Source organism: Calliphora vicina, chromosome 2 (assembly GCF_958450345.1).
Source record: "Calliphora vicina chromosome 2, idCalVici1.1, whole genome shotgun sequence".
NCBI classification, from domain to species: domain Eukaryota; kingdom Metazoa; phylum Arthropoda; class Insecta; order Diptera; family Calliphoridae; genus Calliphora; species Calliphora vicina.
The window spans coordinates 133,814,315-133,831,566 of NC_088781.1; positions in this window are offsets into that span (position 1 = coordinate 133,814,315).

Consider the following 17,252-nt stretch of genomic DNA (forward strand, 5'->3'; position numbering starts at 1 on the left):
AGAACAGAACTAGAACAGAACTAGAACAGAACTAGAACAGAACTAGAACAGAACTAGAACAGAACTAGAACAGAACTAGAACAGAACTAGAACAGAACTAGAACAGAACTAGAACAGAACTAGAACAGAACTAGAACAGAACTAGAACAGAACTAGAACAGAACTAGAACAGAACTAGAACAGAACTAGAACAGAACTAGAACAGAACTAGAACAGAACTAGAACAGAACTAGAACAGAACTAGAACAGAACTAGAACAGAACTAGAACAGAACTAGAACAGAACTAGAACAGAACTAGAACAGAACTAGAACAGAACTAGAACAGAACTAGAACAGAACTAGAACAGAACTAGAACAGAACTAGAACAGAACTAGAACAGAACTAGAACAGAACTAGAACAGAACTAGAACAGAACTAGAACAGAACTAGAACAGAACTAGAACAGAACTAGAACAGAACTAGAACAGAACTAGAACAGAACTAGAACAGAACTAGAACAGAACTAGAACAGAACTAGAACAGAACTAGAACAGAACTAGAACAGAACTAGAACAGAACTAGAACAGAACTAGAACAGAACTAGAACAGAACTAGAACAGAACTAGAACAGAACTAGAACAGAACTAGAACAGAACTAGAACAGAACTAGAACAGAACTAGAACAGAACTAGAACAGAACTAGAACAGAACTAGAACAGAACTAGAACAGAACTAGAACAGAACTAGAACAGAACTAGAACAGAACTAGAACAGAACTAGAACAGAACTAGAACAGAACTAGAACAGAACTAGAACAGAACTAGAACAGAACTAGAACAGAACTAGAACAGAACAGAACTAGAACAGAACTAGAACAGAACTAGAACAGAACTAGAACAGAACTAGAACAGAACTAGAACAGAACTAGAACAGAACTAGAACAGAACTAGAACAGAACTAGAACAGAACTAGAACAGAACTAGAACAGAACTAGAACAGAACTAGAACAGAACTAGAACAGAACTAGAACAGAACTAGAACAGAACTAGAACAGAACTAGAACAGAACTAGAACAGAACTAGAACAGAACTAGAACAGAACTAGAACAGAACTAGAACAGAACTAGAACAGAACTAGAACAGAACTAGAACAGAACTAGAACAGAACTAGAACAGAACTAGAACAGAACTAGAACAGAACTAGAACAGAACTAGAACAGAACTAGAACAGAACTAGAACAGAACTAGAACAGAACTAGAACAGAACTAGAACAGAACTAGAACAGAACTAGAACAGAACTAGAACAGAACTAGAACAGAACTAGAACAGAACTAGAACAGAACTAGAACAGAACTAGAACAGAACTAGAACAGAACTAGAACAGAACTAGAACAGAACTAGAACTGAACTAGGAATATAAACTTCAAAAGGAAAAGTTTTTTGGACAAAGTACTTTTTCAAAAAAGTATTTTTTTATGAATAATTACTTATTTGTAATATACAATTTAATAACCTTTTTTCCCAAAATGTACCTGCCATTTTTAAAAATTTCCCACTTTATAAAGTAGCTCAACTGAAACTTCGTTTTAAGTCTCCAATTTTCTCTTTCACACAAAACATTTAACAATTACAGCACAAATATAATTCATTGGTTAAATGATTGGCACTCGAAATGAAAAAAAAGAAAATAAAACACGGCAGAAAAGTTCCCATTATTATAAAGAAATATTTCATTTTTTGACCCCTTCACCCTCACTCTTCACATTTGCTGACTATTGACATGTTGCCAGCAATTGTACAAGATCGTTAAAAAGGTTTATGTCTTCACTTTCTTTTTAAACTCACAAATTCAAGAAGAAAAAAACCACAAACTAAAACAGAATTTATAAGTTGAACTTGTTACACTACTTTTCTTGTAGGCGTTTGCTGCCAGCATTAAATGATTTTTATGTTCATGAAAGAAAGAAAGACAAAGAAAGGAGTCAGTCCAGAAAGTACCACAAATCGATTCATCTACATATACGAACAAGCAGCCAGCACTCACATCACATCATTATAGTACAACATACAAAAATGGCAAAATTGATGAGATTTTTTAACCATTTTTGGTCTGGGGGAACAAAGTCCCTTTTTTATTATTATTATTATATTTTGTTTTGTTGTGGTAAAAGTTGGTGTTTGCCATTAGTGCTGTGGCTGGCCACCACTAATGAGCACCTTAAATGGTTGATTTCATTCTTGTTTTGTTTTTGTAATGCAGCCAGTCCAGCATCTTAAGAAAAATTGTTACACAAAATTTTAACAAATTCTTTAAATTACTAAAGAACACAAATTGGAAAGGTTGGCTGGTATGATTTTACAGTTAAAACTAAACCAGAATATGTGTATAAAAAATTTATTGTTTTACATTAAATGACATATTTTGTTTGTTTTGTGAAATCGAAAATGTGTCAAAATTGTAAAAATTACCCAAAGACGTGAGCTGAATTAAGGCACTCAAAACTAATTGCTATAATTTGGCCAACAAAATCAAAAGAAAGTACAGATTTTGATTAAAAAGTAAATGATGATATAAAAAATTGAGTTAATGGAAAAAGTACCAAAAAAAGTACTTTTTCATATTAAAAAATGTGGTACCTTTTATTGTAAAATAAGGGTAAAATTAAATACATTACAAAAATATATGAAAAGATTTCTTTTGTTCAATAAAGGTAGTAAATATTTCTACTACTATTTTAAAAATGTATAATTTCAATAAAAATTTACTTGTTTTTGTGTAAATATATAAAATAAATGAAATAAGTAACATTTCAAAAAAGTAGTATTTTTACTACTATTTTGAAATTGTATAATTTCAACTTAAAAGTAATATTTATCAACGTTTTTGATACAAAAAAGCGATTAAACTCATTTTGAGAACAATTTTAAAAAGTAGTATTTTTAATACTATTTTAAAAATTTATAAATTCAGCAAAAAATTAATATTTTTTAGGTTTTGTATTTATAAATACAAAAAATAAATTGAATATAAACCTTTTTGTATCAATTTAAAAAAGTAGTATTTTTAATACTATTTTAAAATGATATAATTTCAATATAAATAAGTAACTCATAGTGCTTATGTATCATTTTTGGCAAATTTAAAAAAGTAGTATTTTTACTACTTTTTACAAAACTGTATAATTTGATAAAAATATAGAATTTATTAAGCCTTTTGGTATAAAAATGATAAAGAAACGGATTTAGAACATTTTGAGAAAAATTTTAAAAAGTAGTATTTTTAGTACTATTTAAAAAATTTTTAAATTCAACAAAAAAATTTATATTTTTTAGGTTTTGTATTATAAAGATAAAACATAAATTGATTATAAACCTTTTTGTATCAATTTAATAAAGTAGTATTTATACTACTCTTTTAAATTTATATAATTTCAACTAAAAATTAATATTCATTAAGTTTTTTACTAAAAATAAACAAACGAAAGGGATTAGTATAATTTTAGGCAAATTTAAAAAAGTAGTAGTTTTACTACTTTTTACAAAAACTTATAATTTTAATAAAAAAAAATAGAATTTTGATATAAAAATGTGTAAGAAACTAATTTAGCAGATTTTCAAAACTTTTTAAAAAAGTAGTATTTTTAGTACCCTTTTCTAAATGTGTAATTTCATAAAAAAATTTTGTTTTTAAAAATAAAACATAAAATTTTTATGTTTTTTAGCATAAATTTAAAAAATAGTTTTGTAGAATTACCATTTTGTATAAATTTTAAAAAGTAGTATTTTTTGTACTATTTTAAAATTGTATGATTTCACTAACACATTTGTATTTGTTAAGATTTTTGCTATAAATAAATAAATTAATGTGATAAAGTATCCATTTAGGCCAATTTAAAAAAAGTAGTATTGTTAGTACTTTTTACAAAATTGTATAATTTTATTAATAAGTAAAATTAATTAAAGATTTTTATATAACAATGTTTAGAAAATTGAATTAGCTCATTTTGATAACAATTTTAAAAAGTAGTATTTTTAGTACTTTTTTAATTTTATCAAAATCTTTAAAAAAACATTAAATTTTTATATTTTTTACCATAAATATAAAAAAACTAGTTGCTATCATTTTATATAAATTTAAAAATGTAGTATTTTTAGTACTATTTTAAAATGTTATAATTTTAATGAAAAATTTATATTTATCAAGGTTTTTTGCTATAAATGAATAAATTAATGTGATTAAGTAAGATTTTAGGCAAATTTAAAAAGGTAGTATTTATAGTACTTTTCACAAAAATTTTTAATTTGGTTAATAAATTACCATTTATTAAGGTTTTTAATATAAATCATGTGTATTTAATGGAATTAGCATATTTTGAGAAAATTTCAAAAAAGTAGTATTTTTAATACGATTTTAAAATTTTATATTATGTTCCAAAATTTTAAATTTATTAAGTTTTGTTTTGTAAGTAAGTCAATGAAAGTGATTAAAAAGATTTTAAGCCAATTTAAAAAAGTAGTATTTTTAGTACTTTTTTAAAAAAATTAAAATTTTGTTAAAAAACTAAAATTTATTACTTTTAATGGTATAAACATGTTAAAGGAAGTGATTTATGATGACTTTAAAAAGTAGTAGTTTTTACTACAATTTTTAATATGTAAAATATTAATATAAAATATAACATAAAAGTTTTTGCTATAAATGAATAAATTAATGTGATTAAGTAAGATTTTAGGCAAATTTAAAAAGGTAGTATTTTTAGTACATTTTACAAAAATTTATAATTTTGTTAATAAATTGCAATTTATTAAGGTTTTTGATATAAAACGTGTGTAGTTAATTGAATTAGCATATTTTGAGAAAATTTCAAAAAGTAGTATTTTTAATACTATTTAAAAATTTTATATTATGTTCCAAAATTTAAAATTTATTAAGTTTTTTGTTGTAAATAAGTCAAAGAAAGTGATTAAGCAAGATTTTAAGCCAATTTAAAAACGTAGTATTTTTAGTACTTTTTTAAAAAAATTTAAAATTTTATTAAAAAACTAAAATTTGTATGTTTAATGGTATAAACATGTTAAAAGAAGTAATTTATGATGATTTTAAAAAGTATTATTTTTAACTGCTATTTTTAAAATGTAAAATTGATAAAGGATTTTTATATAAAAATGTTTAGAAAATTTAATTAGCACATTTTGATAACAATTTTAAAAAGTAGTATTTTTAGTACTTTTTTAATTTTATCAAAATCTTTAAAAAAACATAAAAATTTTATATTTTTATATCATAAATATAAAAAAACTAGTTGTAATGCTATCATTTTATATAAATTTAAAAATGTATTATTTTTAGTACTATTTTAAAATGTTATAATTTTAATGAAAAATTTATATTTATCAAGGTTTTTTGCTATAAATGAATAAATTAATGTGATTAAGTAAAATTTTAGGCAAATTTAAAAATGTAGTATTTTTAGTACTTTTCACAAAAATTTTTAATTTGGTTAATAAATTACAATTTATTAAGGTTTTTGATATAAAGCATGTGTATTTAATATAATTAGCATATTTTGAAAAATTTTAAAAAAGTAGTATTTTTAATACTATTTTAAGATTTGATATTATGTTCCAAAATTTTAAATTTATTAAGTTTTTTGTGGTAAATAAGTCAAAGAAAGTAATTAAGCAAGATTTTAAGCCAATTTAAAAAAGTAGTATTTTTAGTACTTTTTTAAAAAAAATTAAAATTTTGTTAAAAAACTAAAATTTGTATGTTTAATGGTATAAATATGTTAAAGGAAGTAAATTATGATGATTTTAAAAAGTACTATTTTTTACTACTATTTTTTAAATGTAAAATTGATTAAGGATTTTTATATAAAAATGTTTAGAAAATTTAATTAGCTCATTTTGACAACAATTTAAAAAGTAGTATTTTTGTACTTTTTTAATTTTATCAAAATCTTTAAAAAAACATAAAAATTTTATATTTTTTACCATAAATATAAAAAACTAGTTGTAATGCTATCATTTTATATAAATATAAAAATGTAGTATTTTTAGTACTATTTTAAAATGTTATAATTTTAATGAAAAATTTATATTTATCAAGGTTTTCTGCTATAAATGAATAAATTAATGTGATTAAGTAAGATTTTAGGAAAATTTAAAAAGGTAGTATTTTTAGTACTTTTCACAAAAATTTTTAATTTTGTTAATAAATTACAATTTATTAAGGTTTTTGATATAAAGCATGTGTATTTAATAGAATTAGCATATTTTGAGAATATTTCAAAAAGTAGTATTTTTAATACTATTTTAAAATTGTATATTTTGTTCCAAAATTTAAAATTTATTAAGTTTTTTGTGGTAAATAAGTCAAAGAAAGTGATTAACAAGATTTTAAGAAAATTTAAAAAAGTAGTATTTTTAGTACTTTTTTAAAAAAATTTAAAATTTTGTTAAAAAACTAAAATTTATTAAATTTTTTAAGTTTTTTATTGTAAATACGTCAAAGAATGTGTTTAAGCGAGATTTGAAGACAATTTAAAAAAGTAGTATTTTTAGTACTTTTTTAAAAAAATTTTAAATTTTATTTAAAAACTAAAATTTGTATGTTTAATGGTATAAACATGTTAAAGGAAGTAATTTATGATGATTTTAAAAAGTAGTATTTTTTACTACTATTTTTTTAAATGTAAAATATTAATATAAAATATAACAAAAAAGTTTTTGGATAAATTTAAAAGTATTTCAGCCTCAAAATTTTAGTTTAGTTCTAAAAATTCTGAGACGGTGTCTGGGTATAAGAAAACATTTTCTCTTTTAAGCTTCTTCCCCTTCTTGTGGTTTTCGTTTCCTTTTTCCCAGCCCAACCTTATTAATTTCATTGTGGTTTTTATTAAATATATTTTTGTTTATTGTTTTTTTCTTATTATTTCTACTGCTTCCTCGAAAATTCCCAGGCCTGTGGGTTGTCTACAAATATTTTATTATTTCATGTTTACATGTAGATTTTGTTGTTCGTAATAAGGAAAAGTTGCAAAAAACAAATATAAAACAATGTTTAAACATAGTTCACTGTGTCTGTCTTAATAATTTATGAGACCCTTAAGGTATTTGTTGGTAGTTTTTTTTTTCCTGATTTGTCTACGCATAACGAAGGAAGACCTATAGAAATATAAAAATATGTATTTTGATTATTAAAAACTTTTAGACATGGTTCAGTGCGGCACGTAACATTAAATGGCCAGACAAAATGCAACAACGTACAAACATGAGCAACAGACAAATTTTCTTGCACCAAGTCTTCTTCTTGGTGCGACGCTTGGTTACGTGTTCCCCAACAACTCCACTCTAGACGTCATGGTTAAGCAATGTTTTTTTTTGATATTTGTTTTTCATTTTCAGTTTTTGCGTTCCTTAAGTGGTTGCACATAACTTTGCCAACATGAAAAGTGCGTGCATTAAATGTATTTGCCAAGTTTTAATATACATAGAAGACAAGAGCAACAAATAACAACAAACTCCTTCCTTCAGCAGTCGTCACACTCAAATATGTAAGTAACTCCTCAGCTACTGTATTAAGCAGGGAGTCAAGACTTTAGAGTTTAATGTTCCAATGAATTCATGTTCTGCTTTACTACCGGTTCTCTGTTTCTGTTGTTTTCTTTTTTTACGACATTTCCAACACACGAATGATACAACAAACAACAATGTGCAACAACCTCCAACTGCAAGCACGTCCACATACATCCTCGGTTGCATACACCAACGCAAATTATGTTTACATTGTTGTTGAGAAAATAGAATTCTTTAAGGTTTTCCAGAACAGAATGCGGGTAATGAAGTGTCTATTAAAACGACAGGCATAAACGAAATATCGAAAGCACTATACAACTTACAAAAGGCAGTTAGACAGAGAATATTTGATTAAAACTAAATAAAAAACAAAAAGTCTTAAACTCAAAATTCTAATAGAGAAATCTTATAATCAAAGTAGTATTTTCCCAACCCTCTAACACTATCAAGAAACCTCCTATAGAGTGCTTTATACTGGAGTAAAAAAAAACCATTTTAAAACCTTCAAGCCTAATGGCTACTGTTTGTTTCACTTTAGTTTAGTTTCTCTACTAGGCCTTACTGATGATACTACCAGATTTCCACAGATACTAAAACAAATTAATTTTTAAAGTTTTGTGTTTTTTTCTGGCTGACATTGTACTTGCATTCTAAAAGATTTAATTCATAGTTGTGGGCTTGTAAACAGCTTAAATTTAATTGTTTGTTTATCACTCTATTTTCAATTGTTTTTTGTACGCATTCTTTACTTATAGACTTGAAATAGTGCTCTAGTTAATTGAATTGCTAAAATGATTTGTTTTAATACGAAAACTTTAAATAGTTGGGTGTTAGGTTTGTTTTTAAACAAAAAAGTAAAATAAACATGTTTATTTCATTAATTTAATAAATTTTAGTTTTTTAACAAAATTTGAATTTTTTTAAAAAAGTACTAAAAATACTACTTTTTTAAATTGTCTTAAAATCTCGCTTAATCACTTTCTTTATCTTATTTACAACAAAAAACTTAAAAAAATTATTAGATTTTAGTTTTTTAACAAAATTTTAAATTTTTTTAAAAAAGTACTAAAAATACTACTTTTTTAAATTGTCTTAAAATTTCGCTTAAACACTTTCTTTGACTTATTTACAACAAATAACTTAAAAACTTTAATAAATTTTAGTTTTTTTTTAACAAAATTTTAAATTTTTTTAAAAAAGTACTAAAAATACTACTTTTTTAAATTGTCTTAAAATCTCGCTTAAACACTTTCGTTGACTTATTTACAACAAATAACGTAAAAAATTTAATAAATTTTTGTTTTTTTTAACAAAATTTAAATTTTTTTTAAAAAGTACTAAAAATACTACGTTTTTAAATTGTCTTAAAATTTCGCTTAAACACTTTGTTTGACTTATTTACAACAAAAAACTTAATAAATTTTAGTTTTTTCACAAAATTTTAAATTTTTTTAAAAAAACTACTAAAAATACTACTTTTTTAAATTGTCTTAAAATCTCGATTAAACACATTCTTTGACTTATTTCCAACAAAAAACTTAATAAATATTAGTTTTTAACAAAATTTTAAATTTTTTTAAAAAAGTACTAAAAATACTACTTTTTTAAATTGTCTTAAAATCTCGCTTAAACACTTTCTTTGTCTTTTTTACAACAAAAGCTTAAACAATTTAATAAATTTTAATTTTTTAACAAAATTTTAATTTTTTTAAAAAAGTACTAAAAATACTACTTTTTTAAATTGTCTTAAAATCTCGCTTAAACACTTTGTTTGACTTATTTACCACAAAAAACTTCATAAATTTTAAATTAATTATATAAAATTTTAAAATGTTTTGAAATGTTCTCAAAATACACTAATTCAATGAACTACACATTTTTTATATCATAAATCATAATAAATTGTAATTTTTAACAAAATTATACATATTTGTGAAAAGTACTAAAAATACTACCTTTTCAAATTCGCCTACTATATTTTAAAAATAGTAGTTAAAAATACTACTTTTTAAAATCATCCTAATCACTTCCTTTAACATTTTTATACCATTAAACATACAAATTTTAGTTGTATGTTATACTTTTTTAAATTGGCTTAAAATCTTGCTTAATTACTTTCTTTGACTTATTTACCACAAAAAACTTAATAAATTTTAAAATTTGGGACTAATATACAATTTTAAAATAGTATTAAAAATACTACTTTTTTGTAATATTCTCAAAATATGCTAATTCTATTAAATACACATGCTTTATATCAAAAACCTTAATAAATTGTAATTTATTAAGAAAATTAAAAATTTTTGTGAAAAGTACTAAAAATACTACCTTTTTAAATTGGCCTAAAATCTTACTTAATCACATTAATTTATTTATTTATAGCTAAAACCTTAATAAATATAAATTTTTCATCAAAATATATATTATAACATTTTAAAATAGTACTAAAAATACTACTTTTTTAAATTTATATAAAATGGTAGCATTAACTCTATTTTTTTTATATTTATGGTAAAAAAATATAAAAATTTTATGTTTTTTTTAAAGATTTTAATGAAATTAAAAAAGTACTTAAAATACTACTATTTTAAATTGTTATCAAAATGTGCTAATTAAATTTTCAAAACATTAAAATGATAGTTAATCCCATTAATTTAATAATCAATAGCAAAACTCTTAATAAATACAAAATTTTTTTGAAATCATAAATTTTAAAATAGTACTAAAAATACTACTTTTTAAAATTTATACAAAATGGTAAATCTACAATTATTTTTTATATTAATGCTAAAAAACATAAAAATTATTTTGATAGAATTACACACATTTTTAAAAGAGTAGTAAAAATACTACTTTTTTGAAAAGTTTTGAAAATTCTATTTTTTTTATTAAAATTATAAGTTTTTGTAAAAAGTATTAAAATACTACTTTTTTAAATTTGCCTAAAATTATATTTAATCCCTTTTGTTCATTTTTTTAGTTGAAGTTATCTAAATTTAAAAGAGTAGTAAAAATACTACTTTATTAAATTGATACAAAAAGGATTATATTCAATTTATTTTTTATTTTTATAATACAAAACCTAAAACATATTAATTTTTTTGTGGAATAAAAAAATTTTTTAAATGCTACTTTTTAAAATTTTTCTCAAAATGTTTTAAATCGGTTTCTTAATTAATCTTTAATCTTATTATCATTTGCCAAAAATGATACATAGTCACTATGAGTTACTTATTTATATTGAAATTATATAATTTTAAAATAGTACTTAAAATACTACTTTTTTTACAGTTTTTGCATATTTTTAAAGAAAAAATTTAACAAATATTAATTTTTAGTTGAATTTATACAAATTGAAAATAGTAGTAAAAATACTACTTTTTTAAATAGATCTAAAATGCTTCTTATTGCTTATTTTTATAGACAAAATTTAACAAATAGTGCTTTGTAGTTGAATTTATACTATTTGAAAATAGTAGTAAAAATACTACTTTTTTAAAAAGATCTAAAATTACAGTTTTTGCTTATTTTTAATGAAAAAATTTAACAAATATCACATTTTAGTTGAATTTATACAATTTTAAAATAGTAGTAAAAATACTACTTTTTTAAATAGATATAAAATTACAGTTTTTAATATCTCAATTACTCTTTTTTCATATTTAGAGTAAAAGAAATTAAAAGTGTAACATTCTTAAAATTTTATTTAAAATTTCTTTCAAAATTCCATAAGTAATTAAAGAAATTTACATTTAATCCCCATTTAACCATATTCTGCTACCGAAACTAGTTTCACAGATACTTTCGGCATTTTGTTTATGTAAAATGTCGCTGCGTGTCATTAATAAATAAATTATCATGCAATGAAATCAAAAGCTAGCAGACCAAGCCCCAACTACTGCCAACAGTAGATGGACGGACGGACGGACAGATAGACAGACACACGATCATAACATAATTTACGTAAACAAGTCCTTTGTACAATTAACAACACAATGATTAAGTGGCCGCAAATAAATCCTTATAAAACACTTTATCATCTGTTGTTTATTAAAATATATTTTAAATGTCTTGAGGGGCCACGGAAGTGATGTTGAAGAGTCGATAGTGGTGGAGCTGGACTAGCGAAAGGAGGGGCGAAGTTGATGTCGTTTACTCGTACGCTTAAGACTTAAATTAACAAGCTACTGGCACAATAAACCAATTTTAATATGTTTTACATTGGAGATGTTTTATTTTCAAGGTAATCGATTATTTGTTTTAAAAATGTGGTTACTTTGAGGAGCTTTAAAATGTTCTGAAAGCTATTTTATTTTATATTTTTAACGATTAATCATTGTTAATATTCGTTAAATTCATAACACTAAAGTGTCTCAAAAATCAAGAAGCGCAAAATGCTTTAAGGAATTGAACAGACAGCAAGAAAAAACTTTTCATTTCGTGATGTGTTGCAAGTATTGACCTACTAAACGCATTTAAATTACAAACAATTTGTTGTGGCAAGTCACGCAACATTGAGTTGCAATGACGACGATCGGCAAATCTATAAAATAAAATCACAAACTCACCGATACAACAATACAACAATACAATGAAATGCAATGCAATGGATTTAAGGTGTGTTTCGTAACTGCCAGCAAACAAATTATGGAAACCTTTAATGATCATTTGAAGCAATAAAGCCGAAATGAAAGAGAGATGCATACATTGAACACAATATTTATAGTTTCCAATATAGAAATTTCAATCAGTGATTAATTGAAATGAGAATTCGTTAAACGTGTAATTTAAATGAAAGAGAAACATTACTAATGAATCAAATTCAATTAAGTAACTAAAATAGAAAGAGATTTGTTTTCTAAAAAATTCGATTGATTTTTGTTTAAATGTCTTGGAAAATCTTTAAGAATTTTTATAAAAATATCACTTGAAACCACTTAGTCAAACCGTCCTGGTGTTTATCTGTCAATGTGAGTGAGTAAGTGAGTCTCTAGTTATTTTATCAACCAGAAAATTGTGCTTTTTTTCTATTTACCAACCAACCAACCAGCTAAACATCACATCAAACGAACTGCAACTAAACTTCTAGTTTTGTTAAACAATTAATACCCTGGGCTTTGCTTTAAGACTCAAATAAAAAACCCATTTAGAGGTTTCTTTTTATTATTATTTTTTTTTTGTATTTCGTTGTAATTGCAAACTTTATGTAATTTGTGTAATGATGACCAATTATGGAGGCGCAAATGAAAATGTTGTCGTGTTTAGTTTTTTTTTTTGTAAAAAATATTTCAAGCTTTAAATGTTGACTGAAGATTCGCTTGGTATCGTGTGTTTGTTGACATTGTGGTATTTACTGGCTTAATTACGCGATAATTGTTGCAGCAACAAATAAGTATTTAATGGCTAAAAATGAAATATTTGTGTGAAAAATATTTAAATTTTGTGTTAGTTAGATAGTTAGATAGTTCTAGTAATTGCTTAAGTGACATAAATATAATTACTAATGATTTCCTAATTATAGCATAGTAAAAAAAAGTTTAAAACAATAAAATTTTTAATTTTTGGGTATAAATAATTGAATAAGTAACATTTTAGAGCAATTTAAAAAAAGTAGTATTTTTAGTACTTTTTTCAAAATTGTGTAATTTTATGTTTTTCAAGTTCTTTAATATAACTAAGTAAAATTATGCAATTTAGTAAAATTTTGAGAACATTTTAAAATAGTAGTATTTTAGTACTATTTGAAAAATCCATAATTTTAACTGAAAATTTGTAATTAATAAGGTATTTTATATAAATAAGTAAAATTTAAAGATTTAGTAATATTTGATATCAATTTAAAAAGGTAGTATTTTTAGTACTATTTTAAAAAATTATAATTTCAACTAAAATGAAAGATTAATTTTCAAAATTGTGTAAATTCAACATAATAATTATGTTTATAAAGTTCTTTGCTATAAATAAGTAAAATTATGTGATTTAGTAGCATTTTGAGAACATTTTAAAATAGTAGTATTTTAGTACTTTTTGAAAAATTCATAATTTTAACTGAAAAACTATAATTAATAAGGTATTTTATATAAATAAGTAAAAATTAAAGATTTTGTAATATTTGAGATCAATTTAAAAAGGTAGTATTTTTAGTACTATTTTAAAAAAATTTATAATTTCAACTAAAATGTAATATTTATGAAGGTTTTTTGTAATAAATAAATAAAATTTAGTGATTTAGTGACTTTTGAAAACAATTTAAAAAAAAGTAGTATTTTAGTACTATTTGAAAAATCTATGATTTTAACAGAATAGCTATATAAAATAAGTTATTTTATATAAATATTTAAAACTTAGTGATTTAGTAACATTTGAGAGCAATTTAAAATGGTAGTATTTTTAGTACTATTTGAAAATATTTATAATTTCAACTAAAATGTAATATTTATTACTGGTTTTTGTTATAAACAAATAAAATAATGCGATTAAGTAAGATTTTGAGAACAATTAAAAAAAGTAGTATTTTAGTACTATTTGAAAAATCTATAATTTTAACTGAATAGCAATATTTAATAAGGTATTTTTCATAAATAAGCAAAAGTTAGGGATTTAGTAACATTTGAGAGCTATTTAAAAAAAGTAGTATTTTTAAAAATAGTTTTAAACAATATAATGTTTAATTTCTAGGTATAAATATACATTTTAGATCAATTTAAAAAAGTAGTATTTTTAGTACTTTTTTGAAATTTTGTAATTTTAATATAATAGTTATGTTTATAAAGTTCTTTGATGTAAATAAGTGATTAAGTTACATTTTTAGCACATTTAAAAAAAGTAGTATTTTAGTACTATTTAACAAATCTTTAATTGTAACAGAAAAACTAAATTTAGTAAGGTATTTTATATAAATAAGCAAAATTTAATGATTTAATAACATTTGAGAGCAATTTAAAAAAGTAGTATTTTTAGTACTATTTAAAAAAATTATAATTTCAACTAAAATGTAATATTTATGAAGGTTTTTTGTAATAAATAAATAAAATTTAGTGATTTAGTGACTTTTGAGAACTATTTAAAAAAGTAGTATTTTTAGTACTATTTGAAAATCTATGATTTTAACAGAATAGCTATATATAATAAGGTATTTTATATAAATATATAAAACTTAGTAATTTAGTAACATTTGAGAGCAATTTAAAAAGGTAGTATTTTTAGTACTATTTTAAACAATTTATAATTTCAACTAAAATGTAATATTTATTACGGGTTTTTGTTATAAACAAATAAAATAAAGCGATTAAGTAAGATTTTGAGAACAGTTTAAAATAGTAGTATTTTAGTACTATTTAAAAAAACCTATAATTGTAACAGAATAGTTATATTTAATAAGGTATTTTATATAAATAAATAAAATTTAAAGACTTAGTAATATTTGAGAGTAATTTAAAAAGGTACTATTTTTAGTACTTTTTTAAAAATTTATAATTTCAACCAAAATGAAGGCTATTTGTAGTAAATAAATAAAATTTTGTGATTTAGTGACTTTTGAGAACAAATTAAAAAAGTAGTATTTTTAGTACTATTTTAAAAATTTATAATTTCAACTAAAATGTAATACTTATTAAGTTCTTTGCTATAAATAAATAAAATTTAGTTATTAAGTGACATTTGAGAACATTTCAAAAAAGTAGTATTTTTAGTACTATTTGAAAATCAAAAATTTTAACAGAATAGCTATATTTAATAAGTTATGTTATATAAAGAAGTAAAATTTAAAGATTTATTAACATTTGAGAGCAATTTAAAAAAGTAGTATTTTTAGTACTATTTTAAATATTTATAATTTCAACTAAAATGTAATATTTATAAAGCTCTTTGCTATAAATAAATAAAATTTAGTTATTAAGTGACATTTGAGAACATTTCAAAAAAGTAGTATTTTTAGTACTATTTGAAAATCTACAATTTTAACAGAATAGCTATATTTAATAAGTTATGTTATATAAAGAAGCAAAATTTAGTGATTTAGTAACATTTGAGAGCAATTTAAAAAAGTAGTATTTTTAGTACTATTTTTAAAATTTATAATTTCAGTTAAAATGTAATATTTATTAAGGTTTTTTGCTATAAATAAGTAAAATTATGTGATTAAGTAACATTTTGAGAACTATTTAAAAAAGTAGTATTTTAGTGCTTTTTACAAAAATTTAAAAAAACTAAAAATCATTAAGTAATTTGATTTAAAAACGTTTAGGGAAGTAAATTGGCACATTTTTAAAAAAATTTAAAAAAGTAGTATTTCTAGTACTATTTGAAAAATTTTTAAATTTCAGAAAGTATTTATTAGTTTTTATGTTTCTTTTAAATAAATATACAAAAAATTGTTTAAGTGCTTTATTTTGTTTTCAAAATTTTTGTTTTTTTCTTTCCTAAACTCTTTAATCCAAAATATGCTGCTTGTCATGAATGAATGATCCGGAAATAACGTTGTTTACTTTTTTTCTTTAATATTTATTAATGGTTTGCAGTCCTTTGTACTCCCCTCTCCGCCACACTGATTGACATTTCTTTTGGCAGCGCTACTACTTTTTGATGCTTTTAAAATATCAAATTCAAAAGAAATTTGAGAACAACCACACCACACATTTCTATACAAACATATTTTTAAAAAAAGGATCTTCTTCATGTCATCCTTTTTCCGAGAATTCAAAAGAACAATATGTAAGATTTCTTGAACCCTTTTTATGTTCACTAAACAATACAATTTGAAGTGCTTAATAAAGGAGTTGTGTTTTTAGTGAAATTTCTTTAAGTCGCTAGCTGGCAAGCAAGATTTATCAAATAAAACTAAAATTAAATTAACATTTCAAACTGGTTCAAAAATTCATGCCTTAAATAAGGAAGTCTAGTTTTTTAAGTTTTATTCCTTTTTGTGGCTGTTGTCTGCTACTGTGTGTGCTTCATTTTGTGGAAAATAATTAGGAAAACAAACTAGCATTAGATTGCTTTGTGGTGATGCTGGATTACTAATGGTGCCATGCCGCCAATGTTGATGACAGTTTAAAATAGAATTTCAAATTTTTCCAGCACAATCTATACAGCAGGAGTAGTAGTATGTTGTATTGGTTGTAAGTACTTAACAAAAGTAACTGCATTTCTTTGTCAGGTAAACAAACCAAAGAGCAGGAAACAAACCAAAACCACCTTCGCAAACTAGAATTTAAGAACAGTGAGAGAAAAGAGTTAATATTCATTTAGTGATTTAGTTTATTTTTAGAACAATTAAAAAAGTAGTATTTTTAGTACTATTTAAAAAATCTATAATTTCAACAAAAATTTAAAATTTTTGATATAAATAAGTAAAATAAAGCGATTTGGTATCTTTTCGGAACATTTTAAAAAAGTAGTATTTTTAGTACTTTTTTAAAAATTTATAATTTTAATGGCTTCTGTTCAAAAATGTTAAAAGAAAGTGTTTTAGCTTATTTTGAGAACAATTTAAAAAAGTAGTATATTTAGTACTATTTTAAAAATCTATAATTTCAACAAAAATTTAATAACTATTAGGTTTCTTGGTATATATAAGTTAAATAAAGCGATTAGGTGTCGTTTTGGAACCATTTAAAAAAGTAGTATTTTTAGTACTTTTTAAAAAATTTTAAATTTTGATGGCTTTTGTTCAAAAATGTTAAAAGAAAGTGT